The sequence below is a fragment of the Triturus cristatus genome, chromosome 8 (genome assembly GCF_964204655.1).
Source record: "Triturus cristatus chromosome 8, aTriCri1.1, whole genome shotgun sequence".
Taxonomy (NCBI): domain Eukaryota; kingdom Metazoa; phylum Chordata; class Amphibia; order Caudata; family Salamandridae; genus Triturus; species Triturus cristatus.
Window position 1 is genome coordinate 1148508959 of NC_140591.1, and position 17677 is coordinate 1148526635.

A 17677-nucleotide genomic window follows, 5' to 3' on the forward strand; every position below is an offset into this window, starting at 1 on the left:
TGTGTTTGTACTTGTACATTACCAACTCACATTTCCCTGCAATGCCACTTGTGATTGGCCAGTGGCTACACCCAGTAGGCACCAGTTGTGTCCTCTGTTCTGTCGTGAATGTGTTGCGGTTTGTGCCACTTCGTTGTCAATGTTGACGTGCTTTGCACGTGATGTGTGTGTGCCGCATTTTGGGGGAATCGCCCCAACAGCTCCGATTTGCCTGCCCCTTATCTCTTACATGCGGTGTGCCTCTGACGTCTGTGCTAGTACAGTGGTGAAATGTTGCATACTTGGGTACATAGTCCTCGTGGTGGGAGTTGGGGTCTGGGGCATGATTTGTCCGCAGATGTGCTCTACTGACTTGTGCATGTGTGCCATTGTGCCCATCTCCCCCGTCCCCCCAGTCCCTGCTCGTTACTCACCCTCTTGCTGTTGTGCCTGGTCCTGCTGAGCAGAGTCCGGTCCCCCAACTCCTGTCACTGTCTCCCCACTGATTAATGTGGACACCATTTCCTTCATGTCATTAAGCTCTTCCTGTGGCGCTGGACTCCCACCTCCAGTCTTCATTGCTGCCTTCCGGTTGTTGGCGAGTTTCAGCTTGGTTTTGCGCTTGACGTCATTCCTGCGCCTCTTGACCTCATCCATTGTCCTCTTTAGCACTCCGACTGCATTCACCTTGTCCACGATGGCCTGCCATAGTCCATTTTTTGTCGCCAATGACACAGTGGAGGTGACGAACAGTTGTTGATGGTGTTCGACCATCTCCGTTATCAGTATCCTGTTCTCCTGCGGACTGAAGCGCTTCTTCCTACTCTTCTTCTCCTTGCCCTTCCCTGACCCGAGGTCCCAGGCAGGTCCTCCGGGAGGCTTGTGGGGTTCTGGTTCTCCTCCATACTTGCTCCAGCAACATCCATTGTGCTTGGCTGTTGTTGGCATTTTTTTGTCTGGTTTTGTTTTTTACTTTTATGGTGATTTTTCCCACCTGACGCTTATGAATGGCAGGCCAGTAGCTGGTTTTTGCATCTCGATTGGCCTCATCACAGCTTTTTTTGTGTTCATGTTTTGCATTTTTGTGGTGGGGCGTTGATGTTAACGCGGTCATTTGACACGTTATCTGGTTACAATTTATGGTACCACCGTGTTCTGAATGCCTGGTTAACACGGCGTAAATTTCCCGCGATGGACTGCGATGTTGTAGGTTGCGTTAAGTTACTTTTACGATGATTATCACACGTTCTTGATAATATGCCCCTATGTCTTTTTTGATACAATTGAGAAAATTAACTCTTAAAAGTTTTAGTGAAGTCAGTTATCTTACTGATGACCTCCTCTTAACTTAACTTTTAGGCTGTGTAGGAGTCTTTATAATCAGGGAAAGATTTCCCACAACTTAAGATTATTAAGGGCCTAATTGAGATGTCAGTGGTAATTGAAAATACCCCAAACTTTCTGAAGGAAATTCTAAATGCAAAGTAAAATCCACCGGCTGAATTTCCTTCAACAATGGGGGCGTATAGTGACAAACAGTCGGCTGTTGGATTTTACTCCATATTTAGACTTTCCTCTAGAAACCTTATAGGATTTTCAGCTACTATGGAACTCTAAATCAGGTCTTAGACAAATAGGTACATACATTGCTTTAAAAGAACCCAGATCTGCAGCGCATGAGAATGGTTATCATCAACACATATGATATCCGTTGCTTCTATAGAAGACAGCTCGAGCGACAAAGTTATTGGAGTAGTATTGGCTGTATGTACCACTATCGACATTGGGGTAAATTGTAACACTTCCAGGTCCAGCATTGTAGGCGGAAATCCCACCTGAAAGAAGATAAAAAAAAGCACATATTTAGCAGTAAAAGTAAACTGAACTACTGCAAGCTTCATTAGGTACTTTCGCACATCGTACATACAAGGTTAGGAGTTAAAAACTCTAATAATGTGCAAGAGAAATAGTTAAGTGTTGTCACAAGCTAATCATTTTGTGCAATAAATATCAGTTGATGGCCATATACAGACCAATATTTTGAGCACCAATGCAGTCTGTTTTTCTATAAAGCGAAGGTGCAGGACATTCTTGACAATTCTGGGAATAAAATTTGGAAAATCGAAAGAATCATTGGCAGATCCAATAGGCTTGGCTTTTTGTGAGCGCAGACGTTTTGTAATAGTTAGGCACGTTTGTGAACATTTACAGAGTTAAGCTGCACCCTGAAAGAAAAGTGTTATGGAAAGGAGTCAGAAAATGAAGCTTGCATTGTAGAGGTTAATCTAAAAAGCATACACAGCAAACAGTTGTACTTTAGGTGTTTTTTGTTGTTTTTATTTTACAAACAGCCAGTACTTTTATTTTCCTTACTTTGCTAACCAAAGCTGTACATTTAACATGTCTTTATGAAAGCAAAGTAAATCAAATAAATGTGCAAGGGGTACTATTAATTAGCCTTGCTTAGATATGACAGGCTAAGGAATCGAAGGAGCCATTGTTTCCTAAGCGAAAATACACCCGAATGAGCAATTAAAATGTTTTTAAATTAGCAAAGGAAATACATCAAATAACACTGGTTAATTTGGAAGCTACATGCCTTGCTGCATGTGCAGTCTAACAAAGGACAACTTAATGCTCCATCATCAAAATCTATCAGGAGTGTAAATGGGCCAATGTTCCGTGATATGAGATGCCATGATCTTGATGGAGATGGACAACACATCCAAGCAATGGCAAACCACGAAAGACACATGACAGCAAATAGCTGCAGCGAGTTAATACAAAGCCCCCTTCCTCTGTCTGTACTTCTAATTATACTTTTCTTTTTTTATTGATGGCTTGATAGCCAAACATTTGGCTTTAAATTGAGACAATCTGGGTTTACAACCCGTATCATGAACACCTATGACTTGCGTGTCGCTATGTCGACAACAAGTTTGTAATTTGTCAATCAATAAAGAACAGGCAATGGAGTTTGTGAACCGGTTGAACTGACAGAACCCTTATCTCACTTTTACCTGTGTCATGATGAACTCAGAAATATAATTTCTAGATCTTCTAATATGGGCTAAGGAAGGTTTTTAACACACAAAACTGTATAACAAACTGACTGATAGAAACCATTTATAACATATTTGACAGTGTACACCTCTGATCACTCAGGGAGAACTTGCCATTTAGCCAGTATTTGAGGACCAGGCACAACTGTACTGTAAGAAATTGGGTTGTTGGTTGACTGGGGTGTGAGCCCTGTCAGGCAGCAATACAATCACTGTCAGGGTGAAGCAGAAGAAGCCAACCCTACATTAACCTGTGATTAGCCCTCTGGTAGCTTGGCACAGAGCCGTCAGGCTTAACTTAAAGGCAATGTGTAAAGTATTTGTGCAACACCTCAAACAGTAATAAAATGAAAATACCTCACAAATAGGATCCCACACCAAGTTAGAAAAATAAAGTAACATTTAATGGATAAAACAAGATCAAAACAACAAAAATCCATTTTTTTTAGAATAAGAGATATGCAATTTAAAAGATTTCTGTGAAAATAGTGGCAAAAAGTACAAAGCATCAACTGTGAATATTTGGTCATGCTGGACCAGAATAAAGTCACATGTTCAGGCCGACCACGATGGATCATGAGTAAGGGTGGGCGTAGTTCGCGAAGTAGCACTTTGCTAAGCTACGCAGAGTGAAGTTCGCACTACGCGAGCTACGCGTAGCACTTCGCGAACTGCGTAGTAACATGTTCGCACTGTGCAAGATGTTGTTTTCAATGATTGCACAGTGCGGACAAGCAACCGGCACTGTGCAATCATTGAAAATGGCATCTTGCACAGTGCGAGCTGTAGTTTTCTGCTGCTCGAGTAGATTTTTACTCGAGCGGCAGCTTTCTCAACGCGAACTGGTAGTTTCTCATCGCGAGCGGTCGCGAGCATACGCGACCCCTCGCAATGAGAAACCTGACCTCCTCGCGTTGGGAATCACCCCGGGAGGTTTATTTTCCATGCTCGCGATCGCCAACTTGAGGTTGCTGATCGCGAACAAGGAAAAAGCCTCGCCGGGATGTCATTTTGCTTGCTCGCGGTCGCCAACTTGACGTTGAGGACCGCGAGCAAGCAAAAAATGACCGCAGCACTACGCAACACTACGCTACGCGTGTTCGCACTGTTCTACGTGCAGTTCGCGTAGTGCGAAGTAGCGCGAACTTCGCAAACTACGCGAGCGTAGCGTAGTGCTTCGCCCAGGCTTAATCATGAGTCGGCTACAGGGACCCAGTTAGGCCCGCTGAACACAGTACCTTAAATCCTGGTTTGCTGAGCATTGCGACTATTTGCATTAAAGATGCATTGCACAGCTGAAGCGATGCAGACGTTCTGAGATGCTGCAAGGCTGTGTTGCGAGATCCTGTACTATCAGCAAAGATCCCATCAATGAGGGCTTGTGATGTGAAGTCCGGTGTCTAGGATGTGTCGTGAAGTCAGGGCGATGCATCAGTTCGGAGGAGCTGCGAGGCTATGTTGCGGAGTGTGTCATTGTCATTGCGGCTGCGGTCAACAAGGGATGTGAAGATGAGGATGCATCATGCAGCTGTGGTTACAAAAGAGGTTGTGGGCTGCGGCAGCGATGCAGTTCTTTGCGAGAGGTCCAATCGATGCAGCAGCGGCGATCCGTAGTTTCTGCTTGGGATTGTGCCATACAGCAGAGGAGATACTTTGATTCCGCTGGATCCGCAGAGGCTGGCAAGTACCTTAGGCCAACTTCAAAGGGTCTATGACTGTGGTGGCTCCACTTGACAGGGTAGACTCACAGATGGCAGAGTCCAGGTGCAAGAACAGGGTTGTTGAAAGCCTGTTGTGCCCCTGAGGCTTCAGGTCAGGAATCAGCCAACTAGCCCTTGGACCCACTCTAGGTTCTCGTTTTTAATAGATACAGGCAGGTAAGAAGGCAACAGGCCAGCACAGATTGGTAGCAGTTGTATCAGGGCAGAAGTCAAGTAGAGTGGTAGTCCTTTGAGGAGCACAGAAGTCCTTCTTCCTGGCAGAGTATTCACAGGTCCAGAAGTGCACTAAAGAGTTGGTGTTGGATGTCCAGAATGTATACCCAGTTGTGCCTTAGAAGTGGGGACAAGTTTCTAGAGGCTGGCCTTTCAGGTACACAGATGCCCTGCCTTCCTGGCCTGGCTCCAGAATAACTACAAGGGGTATGCAGCCTTTTGTGGGGAGACAGGACGCAGCCTATTCAAGTGTGAGTCTGGCTGGGCACACCTCCTCCCTCCCATCTAGTTGTGAAGGCCCATCCAGCCACACCTAAGCTCCCTATTGTATGTGGCTGTTTAGGAGGAATACCCAAATCCCAACTGTTGACTACTGAAGTACTGGGGTTTTTAGGACCCCAGCGGTGCCAGGGGTAGCACCCTATGACTTCGAGTTCTTCCTGTCTTGGACCACAGAAACACAGTCTTGTGGTGGTGTCAAAGATCGATTTTATTATGACTGCAGTCAGTAACAGGTATCCTAGAAGTACACACGAGTATGTTCTCAGGAGACTGCTCGAAGTTACAAAACCAGTCTTCTCCTTATATACAAAATATCATCCTTCAGGCACACATTCCTCGTTTTACGATATGGTCATTCATATGTATTCATTACAAACAAAAAAGGCAGAGTCATGATGACCATCCCACATTTCAGTTCAGCCAGCCCACAATTATTTACCCAGCGAGGCTCAGATCCCTCATCGGATATCAGCAGACCCCAATAAACACGGGCACCTCCTCCTCATAAAACAGGCCATAAAGCAGGAAGCAGAGTAAGGTGTGAAAGAGATTAGTCGGGGGCTTGTGTGGGATGAAAGGCTTTATGGTGTGTCAAACCCCGGTGCTAATCACAAATGGCCGTAGGAAGGGGAGCTTGTGAGACAGGACTGACCTCGGGCAGTGGAGCCAGTTCGCACAGGTCACAGGGAAGTCAATAGAAGGTACATGTGCTCTGAAGGCCTGTGCATGTCCTTAATGTGCAGCCTATGCGAGGGCAACCATAAGATGGCTACCGCTCTAAAATGGAACCCACAAAGTCAATGTGTAATATCGTATACAAAGTGAATTTATCGATGAAACGTTATGCCAAACACTTGTACATACCGCATTGGCCATTCGCGGTTCGCTGGTACCGAAATAGGCAGGGTAGGGCCATGCCTCCTACGTGGTCCCAAAATTCAAAGTACCACAGACCCTCCTTTTGCCCTTACATAGGCAATAACTATACTCATATTAATCCGAGTCCAGGTCTATATTCATAAGGTCATGGAGATGTTGCTGTAGCATCATCCTATTGCTTAGCTCGTCCCTCGTTACAGGTTTCCTTATACACGATGTAGCACAGAGGCCACATACTGTAGGAGCACACTGTACACACAGACAGAACAGGAAAAGAATGGCTAAGATCATTCCAATGACCATCAGAATCTTCCATCCCCAGGCAGATATCAGTTCCCAGAACCACCCCATCAGTGACCAATCTCCTTTATCCACGTGAATAGATTCAGATATTTTATGCAGTTTGGAGATGGCTTGATAAACTGTTGGAGCATTATCTGGTATGAAAATGCAACAGCTAGATTGGATGACCTTACATACCCCACCACGGTCTGCAAGTATGACGTCTAGAACCATACGGTTCTGCAAAGTCATGAGGCGATCCGCTTGTAGCTCAGCTGTCAAATTACCAAGGGCACCAGCCGTTACATTAACAGTGGATTCAACCACACGAGTCAGTTGTCTCAGGTTCCTACTATTGACCATCGGTCCCCAAAACGGCAGGAAACCCAAAAAGAAGTCTCCCGCTTCCTGACCGGCAGTATCCTCCTGACTAACAACGCCTCTCACAACTCTGGTCTTGTGATAATCAGAGGCAGCAGTAAATGTTGGCGGTAGCCAGTTTGCAATATAACATGTGCCCGAGAAATCAGGGGGCAACCATGCATATGCTCGGTTATTGCAAACAAAATATGTACCCTTGGCAGCCAAAAAACGCAGGGGAAAATTGCGATGGAAAAGTGTACGTTTCAGTACAGTCACTTTTCCCCAGTTGAGCTCTTGGATTCTGACCATTACCTTGTAGACAGAAGCGACCTATGTGGGGTACGACCCAAATTGGGGATGAAATTTTGCGCTGCTTTTCGCCCAGACTAATGCTATACCCCGTCGCATTCCAACCTACATAAGCTTGCAACTCATCCTTGGGAATAGATGAATATGCATCGATATCTCTACTCATATAAAAGCAACTCCTTTCATTAAGGCCTTGTTGTTTGTGCTAGGTCTGATGGAACGCGGTTGTCGTGGGGAGTAGGCATCTAATGCAAAAAGAAACTTAGTCTGGAATGCCCATGACGATCCATTATAGCTAAACGGCAGCACTAGATATGGTATACCCTTATTAATGGTATGTGGCATTAAACCACAAACCCAGCAATTGGTTGTATTCATAACTAGTTGGTGCTGATGCAGGAGTTGAATAAACGAGTTGTTTACAAACTCAGACCGTCTAGCTTGTTCGTGTTCAGGCAGAGGGTGGAAAGAGTGTAAGGAGGCAGTAGGAGGAGGTATAGGCTGTACAGTCGGTGCAACTGGCACTTGAGAGGACAATAATACATATCCCACAGTAAATATCATCATACTAACTAGTGCAAACAGACATAATAATACAAAACGTTTGCTCTTCATTATTTTACATATTTTCTTCTTAAAGTTCATGTCCTCAGCGGGTCTCTCCATTTTGAAAAACTCCATCCTCTAATCGTGCTGTTCGCGGCGGGTGAGTTTATTCGCTTAGGAATACACCTGTCGGTCCAGGGAACGCCCCAGACTAACCAGAACCGTCGACCTAACGTCTCCGGCTTGTACCCCAAAGTCTTGGCACCGCGACCCTACAGCTAAACCCGGATGGTGGTTCGAAAAAGAAAAACCAAAAATAAGAAAGTTTCTCAGATGGGAGAGAGCTGTACTGTCAAAAATATCAAGGAAGAAAAAAAAATATTTTATTTGTCCATAGTTCTAGGCCTCAAGTTATAGCGTTCTCGTCCGGGTACTGTCTGATCTTGAAACAAAAGTTCAGGCTCTGTAGTATCCAATCGGATTGACGGTGGCACAGCTTCTTGTAGAATATTGTCACTTTCTTGCTCAGAGCTTGTTCCTTTCACACGCGCATCGCTAAAAGGCTGAAAAGGAGGCACGGTCTCAGTTTCAGAATCAGCGATCCCCTCCTGGACCCACCGGTCATATGGCAAAGGCAAAGGGACTCTTTTACAGTGGACGCCGTGGATCCAGTTCTTCTTTCCTTTCACTCGAACAGCCGATCTTGTAGAAAGAAGGATGAGATGGGGGCCGGTCCAACGGGGCTCGTCATTCCTTGGCCGTTGAAAATTTTTCACCAGCACCCACGTTCCAGGATCGATGGGATGTCCTGGAGCTTCAGAGGCCTGAAGCAGAGTATCGTGCACCTGTTGGTGTAAAACACGCAATTTAGCCGTCAATTCATATAGATAGTCAAGCAGTATTGGATGTTCGATTTCGCTGAATTTTGTGGGCCTTGGCACTCCCCATATATTGGCCGGGCGGCCAAACACTATTTCATAAGGACTAAGACCCATTCATGAGTGCACAGTCATTCTGGTTGACAGGAGTGCTAAAGGCAGAGCGTCAGGCCATTTAAGACCAGAGCTCGCCTGGATCTTAGCCAATTTAAGTTTTAAGGTGCCGTTATAGCACTCTACTAATCCAGCTGATTGGGGGTGATTTGCAGCGTGAAATTTCTGTGTAATGCCTAGCCCTTCACATACTTCTTTCATCACTCGACCCACAAATTCACTCCCATTATCACTCCAGACCATTCTCGGCATTCCAAATCTAGGGAAAAATTCTTTGACGAGGGCTTTAGCTGTGGATAAGGCAGTATTGTCTTTTAAGGGGTATGCTTCTATCCACTTTGAGAAGGCACAGACAACAACGAGTACATATTTTAAATTGTTGCACCTTTCCATGTGGATGAAATCTAGCTGCAAAACCTCGAACGGATATGTTGGAGGTGCAAAATGACCAGCTGGAGTTGGGGTTCCCCTACCAGGATTGTATTTCAGACACACCATGCAATTCTTGACCACATTCTCTGCACATTTGGGAATTCCAGCATTTTGCCATACTGGAGCCAACAACTTGCAAATCCCTTTTACACTAATATGGGCCATTCCATGAGCCATCGTCACCACTGCAAGCACATACGCATCGGGTAACAACCAACGCTGATGTTCTGACAAATCGACCCAACAACCTTTTTCATCCAATTTACCCGTACTTTCTCTCCACTTGCTCAATTTTTTCTCTGTGGCTTCAGCTTGAAGGGACTTCACGCTCTCTATCGTGTTTTCACACATTCCAACATCACCAACCCATCTTGCAGGGCCTGCAACATACATTCGATTATTTACATTCTTTGCTGTTTCTTTCGCAACTTCGTCAGCAAATGCATTACCACGACCGACATCATCTGTAACTTTCTTGTGTGCACTGCATTTTACAATCGCAACTTGTAGCGGCAAGGTCAGTGACTCAAGGAGATCATTCACCAACTGACCATTCTGAATTTTGGTTCCATGCGAAGTCAGGAATCCACGTTCTTTCCACAAGCGCCCAAAGCTATGGGCCACGCCAAAGGCATACTGGCTATCGGTGTATATGTTGACCTTCATACCTTTCGACAACACACATGCTCTCGTAAGTGCAATTAGCTCTGCTGCTTGAGCCGAGTTATGCGGTATTCGTGCGGTTTCAACAACCGTGTGCAAAGTCGTGACAGCATATGCAGCAGTCGTATCACCATTCGGAAGCTTGAAGCATGAACCATCCACCCATAAGATACCATCACACTTAGTCAAGGCAGTATCTTTAAGATCCACTCTCCCTTTTGTTTCCTCTTCTGTTCTGAACAGACAATCATGCTGTTCAATCTCATTTGTGTCTGCTGCAATCGGCAATAAAGTAGCTGGAATCAATGTGTTGCATCTTTTTATGTGTACATGACTCACTAATAGTGTCAACTCATAACCTGACAATCGAGCACTAGTTAAGTGCTGTGTCTTGGTCCTGTTCAACAACGTGTCCACTGCGTGCGGAACCATCACAATTAACGTGTTATTCATTACTAACCCAGCAGACTGTCGAATAGAGACAGCTGCTGCCGCTGTGGCTCTCAAACATCGATGAAAAATACGCACATGGGCGCTGTTTGTCTCCAAAAGACTGTGTCAACACTGACAATGCACAACCTTCTTTCTCGTGAACATACAATGTAAAAGGCTTGCTGTAGTCGGGAGTGCCCAACACAGGAGCTGAATATAATGCCTCACGCAATTCAGAAAAACTTTTCTGACACTCTTCAGACCATGGGACGAGATTCGGTGTATCTTTACATGTCAATGCTATTAAAGGTTTTGCCAGCAAAGAAAAACTCGGGATCCACTGCCTACAGTAGGAAGTAATACCCAAGAAAGCACGCACTTCTCTCTGTGTTGTTGGCACGCTCAATTTTGCAATGGCCTGAATTCTTTCTGGGGTCAGTTTCCTTCCCTCCTTCGAAAAGAGATGACCTAAGTAGGTCACTTCTTGTCGACAATATTGCAGTTTTGAGAGAGACACTTTTTGATGGAAGGCAGACAAATGACGCAACAATGACACCGTAGCTTCTTTACAAATCTCCTCAGTATCCGCGGCGATTGGTAAATCGTCAACATTCTGGATAAGGGTGGCACCACTAGGTAAAACAATTGCATCAAGCTGTGCTTTTAAAGCTTGGCTGTATATTGATGGGCTTTCACAGTAGCCTTGAGGAGCGCGTTTAAAACGGAAGCTACGACCACCTAGGCTAAAACCAAAAATATCTCTTCTTTCCTCTGCAATCGGGATGCTAAAGAAAGCATTCTTTAAATCAATCACTGAGAACCAAGCAGCGGAAGCTGGAATCATAGTTAACAAAGCAGTTATATCAGGGACAACTGGAAACTGTGGCACAACAATCTTATTTACCTCTCTAAGATCGATCACAAATCTGTTAACAGGTGGCTGTGAAGGGTCAGTACGTTTTAAAACAGGCAAAACAGGGCTATTGCAAACGTTACCTCTTGTCTCTTCAATTACATCCTTTTCAATCAGATCATAGATAATCGCTAGCAACGCTTTTTCACCTTCATTAGAGATCTTGTATTGGGGAATGCGTGGCAATTTAACATTGGCTTTCAAAGTTACCACGTATGGCGGTATTTCCAAAAGGCCCACGTCATTAAGACCAGAAGCCCAAAGATCATCCGGAAGAGACAACAATTCAGATGGCAGTTTATTCCTTGACAAATACATTGGAGAAATCACTTCGCTACCAAGTGTAAGTTGTACTCCCGAGGGGGAACAATATAATGTCGCATGTAATCTCTTCAACAAATCTAATCCTAACAGGTTTTCACCACAACCTGTCGTTAGGATAAGGGGTGCTTTCAGCTCACAAGGTCCAACAGAAAGGGGCATAGGACTAGAGATCGGGTTCCTAACCGGGGCGCCAGAAAAACCTACTGAAACATTTGTGTCGCCAGACAAAGGTGCGCCAGGGAGTTTTGAATGCATAATTGAACTTTTTGCAGCACCAGTATCCAGCAGAAAAGGTTCTGACACACCCGCTGTAGTCACCTTGACATACGGCCCACTCTGATCCACTGGCACTGAAACAACTCCCTCTCTTTGTCTACGGCTATCCTAGTAATCATTACTTTCTACATTTTCATCCTCTACATAATAGTCATTATTATAGTACTGAGCTGTCGTACTAGTTGCTTTGGCTTGCTGATCAAAACTATTAATCATATTTTGAGATGGAAGAGGACGCGCGTTCTGGGGACCATTCCCGCGTCCCCTACCTCTAGGAGCTTGTTGACCACCTCTACCTCTGGTGCTAAAAGCGCCATTAGCGCGCTGTAATAGAATAGGACAACTATACTTGAAATGACCCTCTTCCTTGCAATATGAACATTGATTAGGGCCTACAGGAACACGTGGTTGAGAATACTCGTACCTTTGCACGGTTCTCTGAAACTGAGGCTGTTGCTGATAATTACTGTGGCCACCACATTGCGGGTAAGCTTGCTGTAAAAGAACCTTCGTTTTTAGTTCTTTCGTTTTCTTGTCTGCTTTATCTTTCTCATCCTTATCTCTATTTTCGTAATACTGTGCAGTAGCCAGTATTTGCGCTGATGAGGAAACAGCCCAAGAACTCTCTGAATCTTTTAACTTCTTACACAACTCGGGAAGCAAATTATGCACAAATTTATCAACAAATAATCGCTGACCACCTTCCGCACTCATATCTTGACCACTGTGTTCAATAAACGTTTCCTCAAACCTGGTGAAGAAATCAGACACTGTTTCATCTTTCTTCTGCTTACACGCAGACAATTTATCCCAATTCACACGCATCGCGGGCATTAAAGTCTTCATGAAAGCAATGATTCTAGCAGGGAGTTCTGCTACCAAAGGGTCAGGCTTGGCACCACCATCTTGTCCATCATTAGCAATAATATTATTGGCCCATGTGTCACCTAACTCTGCAGCATGATCTGCATTACGAATCAATCCCCACAAAGGCTGTGAAACAACATTTCCAAACAGCATATCTATGTCAGCTAGATTCATGATACATGATCCTGCCGTCTGTGACAACTCCTTATAATATCCTGCAGGGTTTTTACGGGGATCAGGCAATGTCTGTTTAAGCGCTATTACTTCAGATCGTTTCCAAGGGACATGCACCCAAACACGCTGGAAATGAGCTGGAGCAGCAGCAATACCGTTAGCGGCATCAGTCGCGACGGCGTCCTTCCATACCGGAGGGACTTCTCTCATAGGGTATTGTCGCACTTTTTGACCATAGGTGTCACGCTCAAACAGTTGCTGGGAAGGATCCTTAATCCTAAAAGACAACAACGCCACAACTGCTTTTTCGACATCAGAACCCACAATCGTGCCTTTTTCGAATTCAAACCTTAAACGACACAAATCCTGTGGAATTGCTTCTAAGCCATTATCCTCTAATTCCTGACAAAGGAAAGCACACATCTGTTCAAAAACGTATCTCTGATTTGGTGCTTCCCATTGATGAAAAACACTTAGAACAGATTCCACATCATATCTCGAAGGGTAAACAATCCATCTATGTGCCATGCGTTCTAATACTTCTTTCTCTTCAGAACCAGGCAGCTGACTACGCAACTGCTTTCGTTGTGAGCCAGGGATCACACTAGATAACCCAAGGAGAGGCGACACAAAACTAGCAACCGCACTAGTTATGCGTTGTCGTGCAGAAGGAGAATCTTACATAAGAACAGGGGAGAAAACAGAGGGAAGCACAGTAGGTGTAGATGCAGATGCAAGGACAGTATCAGGAAGAGCGCCAAGGGAGGCAGTTGATGGGGCAGGCAAAGTCGCAGAAGGGAAAGGGGAGGCAGGCAGCAAAGTCGGCGGCCCTTGAGAGGGCTGCACCGCAGGAGCAGGCTCCGGCTGAGGAGGGGCTGGCGGCTGCAGGAAAGCTTGCGGCACATTAACTGGAGGCTGTGCATTCAAGGGTTGCGGAGGTGCTGTAGCACTCTGCGCATATGGAGGTGGCGAACTCAGCAAATGTGACATTAGGGGATCTTTCTCCTTTTCTTTTAACACATCTTGTTGAAGGTGCGGTAAAACTGGGTAACATTTATCGATCCCTAGTTTACGTTGTCTATGTAACTGCTCATTCATTTGTTCCTCCTCATTATCTTTAAATTGTACAGCTGCTTGCATTATCGACATACCTTTTTCTCTCTTATTTCTTTTTGCTAATTTAATTTCCTTCTGTTTGGCTTCCTTTCGCCATAGGCCGAAAGAATCAAACATCGCCGGCCGGGCTTTCTTTTTAAATAATTTAACTTCCAAATTGTCTAAGATATCTGTATCGAAACTACCATTTTGGGGCCATTTTAAAACACCGTCCTTCCTGGTGTATCGGATCCATACTTCATTATATGCAATGGGGCCCAGCCATGTTTCACATAAAGCTCATAAGTTGGAGTTCCAATTTGAGGAACCGGACACAAATCCTCTAATTGGGAATCCCTTTTACAACCCAAACAAAATAAGTTTCCAAATATACTAGAACCAGGCATCTTTGCTCACTAGTCTAGTTTCAAACTTCAAAGGATTATCAAAACCCGATAGTCTCGTGAAAACACGAGTCCTTCGGCTTTGGCGCTTGCAAGCTCCAAATCAATGCGATCCCGAAAGGATACCAAAAACTAAGAACCAAACTAAGAATTAGGAGACGCTCCACTTATACTTAACTGAGGTATCGATGACGTCACCAGAAGACTCCGTTAATCGTTTCGCTCTACCAAATTATCAAGGGTCCAAAACAGGGCGATAGTCAGGGCAGCAGTCCTTCGTAGCCGTCAGCAAGCGGGGAACCTCGCAGCAAAGACTTTCGGACCACGTCGACATGCAGGGGTCGATGAAGTGGCGGCCTTCCTCCAGAATTTCCACACGAAGCTCCTTACGAACCTCTGGCTTGGACCAGTACCGCTGAAATCGCCCCGAGTTGGGCACCAACTGAAGTACTGGGGTTTTTAGGACCCCAGCGGTGCCAGGGGTAGCACCCTATGACTTCGAGTTCTTCCTGTCTTGGACCACAGAAACACAGAGTCTTGTGGTGGCGTCAAAGATCGATTTTATTATGACTGCAGTCAGTAACAGGTATCCTAGAAGTACACACGAGTATGTTCTCAGGAGACTGCTCGAAGTTACAAAACCAGTCTTCTCCTTATATACAAAATATCATCCTTCAGGCACACATTCCTCGTTTTACGATATGGTCATTCATATGTATTCATTACAAACGAAAAAGGCAGAGTTATGATGACCATCCCACATTTCAGTTCAGCCAGCCCACAATTATTTACCCAGCGAGGCTCAGATCCCTCATCGGATATCAGCAGACCCCAATAAACACGGGCACCTCCTCCTCGTAAAACAGGCCATAAAGCAGGAAGCAGAGTAAGGTGTGAAAGAGATTAGTCGGGGGCTTGTGTGGGATGAAAGGCTTTATGGTGTGTCAAACCCCGGTGCTAATCACAAATGGCCGTAGGAAGGGGAGCTCGTGAGACCGGACTGACCTCGGGCAGTGGAGCCAGTTCGCACAGGTCACAGGGAAGTCAATAGAAGGTACATGTGCTCTGAAGGCCTGTGCATATCCTTAATGTGCAGCCTATGCGAGGACAACCATAAGATGGCTACCGCTCTAAAATGGAACCCACAAAGTCAATGTGTAATATCGTATACAAAGTGAATTTATCGATGAAACGTTATGCCAAACACTTGTACATACTGCATTGGCCATTCGCGGTTCGCTGGTACCGAAATAGGCAGGGTAGGGCCATGCCTCCTACGTGGTCCCAAAATTCAAAGTACCACACTACACCCAGTTATGTGACCCAGAGACAAGCTGCAGGCACCAAATGGCTAAGGAAGGAAAATGACAACTTTCTAAAAGTGGCATTTTCTAAATTGTAAGCTAAAATCTGACTTCACCATAAGTTAGGATTGTTCATTACAATTCCAAAGACACCAAACTTGAACTTATTACCTGCTCCTATTTGGAAATTACAGCTTTTTAAATGTAATATGGTAACGCAAATGCTATCTTACAGAGAGGTAGGCATTACAGTAGTAAAAAACTAATTTAAGAGTTTTTTACTAAAAGGACATATAAAACTTACAGTACATGTTCAACGTTTGAATTACAGTGCACCCTGCCCTCTGAGCTGTCCAGGGCCTAACCTATGGTGACTTATATGTATTGTAATTCAAATAATGTAGTGCGCTTGTTCATGTGTCCATGTGGGTTTCAGTGTGCCGGCATAACATTAAGGAAAGCACAGGTTGGTGTTTGTGAGCAACGTTGCAACATTAGGGTGCCGATTCCGATCCGTTAAAAAACATTTCCGTACGACTCGTATCTGTATCTTTTTACGTACGAATCGGACAAGTCCCGTCCCACCGGTGAAGTACGATTCGTACGTGAAAAATACATATGAATCATATTGGGAAAATGTACCCGGACAGTTTCACGTACGATTCGTGAAACTGAAGTCCGAGCGCACAAGTACGATCCGTACCGCCCTTCTGAATACACAAGCGTATGTAAAAAGTCCCGTACCACTCGAATGTCCGCACGTACCCCCGTATGTCAGCACCGCACCCCCCACCCCTATGTCAGCACTGTACCCCCCATGTCGCACCGTAGCCCAGCCCCGTACTTGGACGCACCGTACCCCAGACCCTTCATTGTATGCACCGTATCCCAGCACCGTACCCCAGGCCCATACGTGTACGCACCGTACCCCACCCCCGTACTTGGACGCGCCGTACCCCAGCACCATACACCAGCCACGTCATTGTACGCACCGTACCCCAGCACCGTACCCCAGCCCCGTACTTTGACGCGCCGTACCCCAGCACCGTCCACCAGCCCCGTCATTGTATGCACCGTACCCCAGCACCGTACCCCAGCCGTACTGAACCAGGACACTGTAAAACAGCACAAGGAGGGTCAATTCGACTCGCACAACACCACAAAACACGTCTAAAATATAAAAAACATCAAAATGACTGACCTGCCACATCCAAACAGGCAAACAGAGGCCCAAACTCACAACCACCTCTTATAACACACCCACCAAAATTCAAACTCAGGCACACCCACAAATGGACCAATAAAAAGGGCCCTCACACGCAAACCATGAGCCTTTGCAACAGACTCACTGCAGCTACAGACCACACCACAACAACTGTACCCATACACCTTAACATATACACCTTCACACACACTCCTTCACACATACCCCCTCTTCAGATTCCCGCACACACCTTCACATTCACACCCACACACCCACAACCATCCCCACCCTCACCCCACACCATGCCCACAGACAAGAATCCAAAGTTGACAAGGGAGGAGCTGGACATCCTTGTCAACGAAGTCATCATAGTCGAGCCACAGCTCTTTGGAACATTGGTCAGACAGACGAACATAGCCGAAAATTCACGCCTGTGGCAGAGGATCGTTGACAGGGTGAATGCTGTTGCGCTAATCAGAAGGACCAGGAATGAATGCCAAGCCAGGTGGTACGATCTGCGGAGGGCAGTCAAGTGCAAAATGAATGAGGACTATGCCCAGAGTAACATCACTAGAGGTGGGCTGCCCCGCAGACCGGTACATTACCATCCCTGGGAGGAGAAGGTGATGGCCCTGCTTCCACCGGTGGGAGTACACGGAGTCAAAGGAGTCGCCGAGCTTTGTGAGTACATAAACAACTTACGTAACATGGGGGAATGGCATCCACACCCCAACTACACCAAATGCACGCAACTACATCAAAGCCCTCATCGGACACAACCACACTCAAAAACAACACTCATGCCACTAACATGTGTATGCCCCATTCACTAAGCAAGGCCATGCCATGTCCCAGGCTACACGAACCACAAACCCAAGACTGGATGCCCATGATGCTGGGAGGGTGGGGATCACAAAACACATTGTTCAACTCTGAATCAGACACCATTGCCCTCAGCCCA

At 45.6% G+C, this 17677-nt stretch overlaps 1 pseudogene; it reads right to left on the bottom strand.

Moving 5' to 3' along the window:
* Positions 1-1671: 1671 nt before the first annotated feature.
* LOC146805522 (lysozyme g-like) overlaps positions 1672-17677 on the bottom strand; it is a 304138-nt pseudogene continuing 288132 nt past the window's right edge.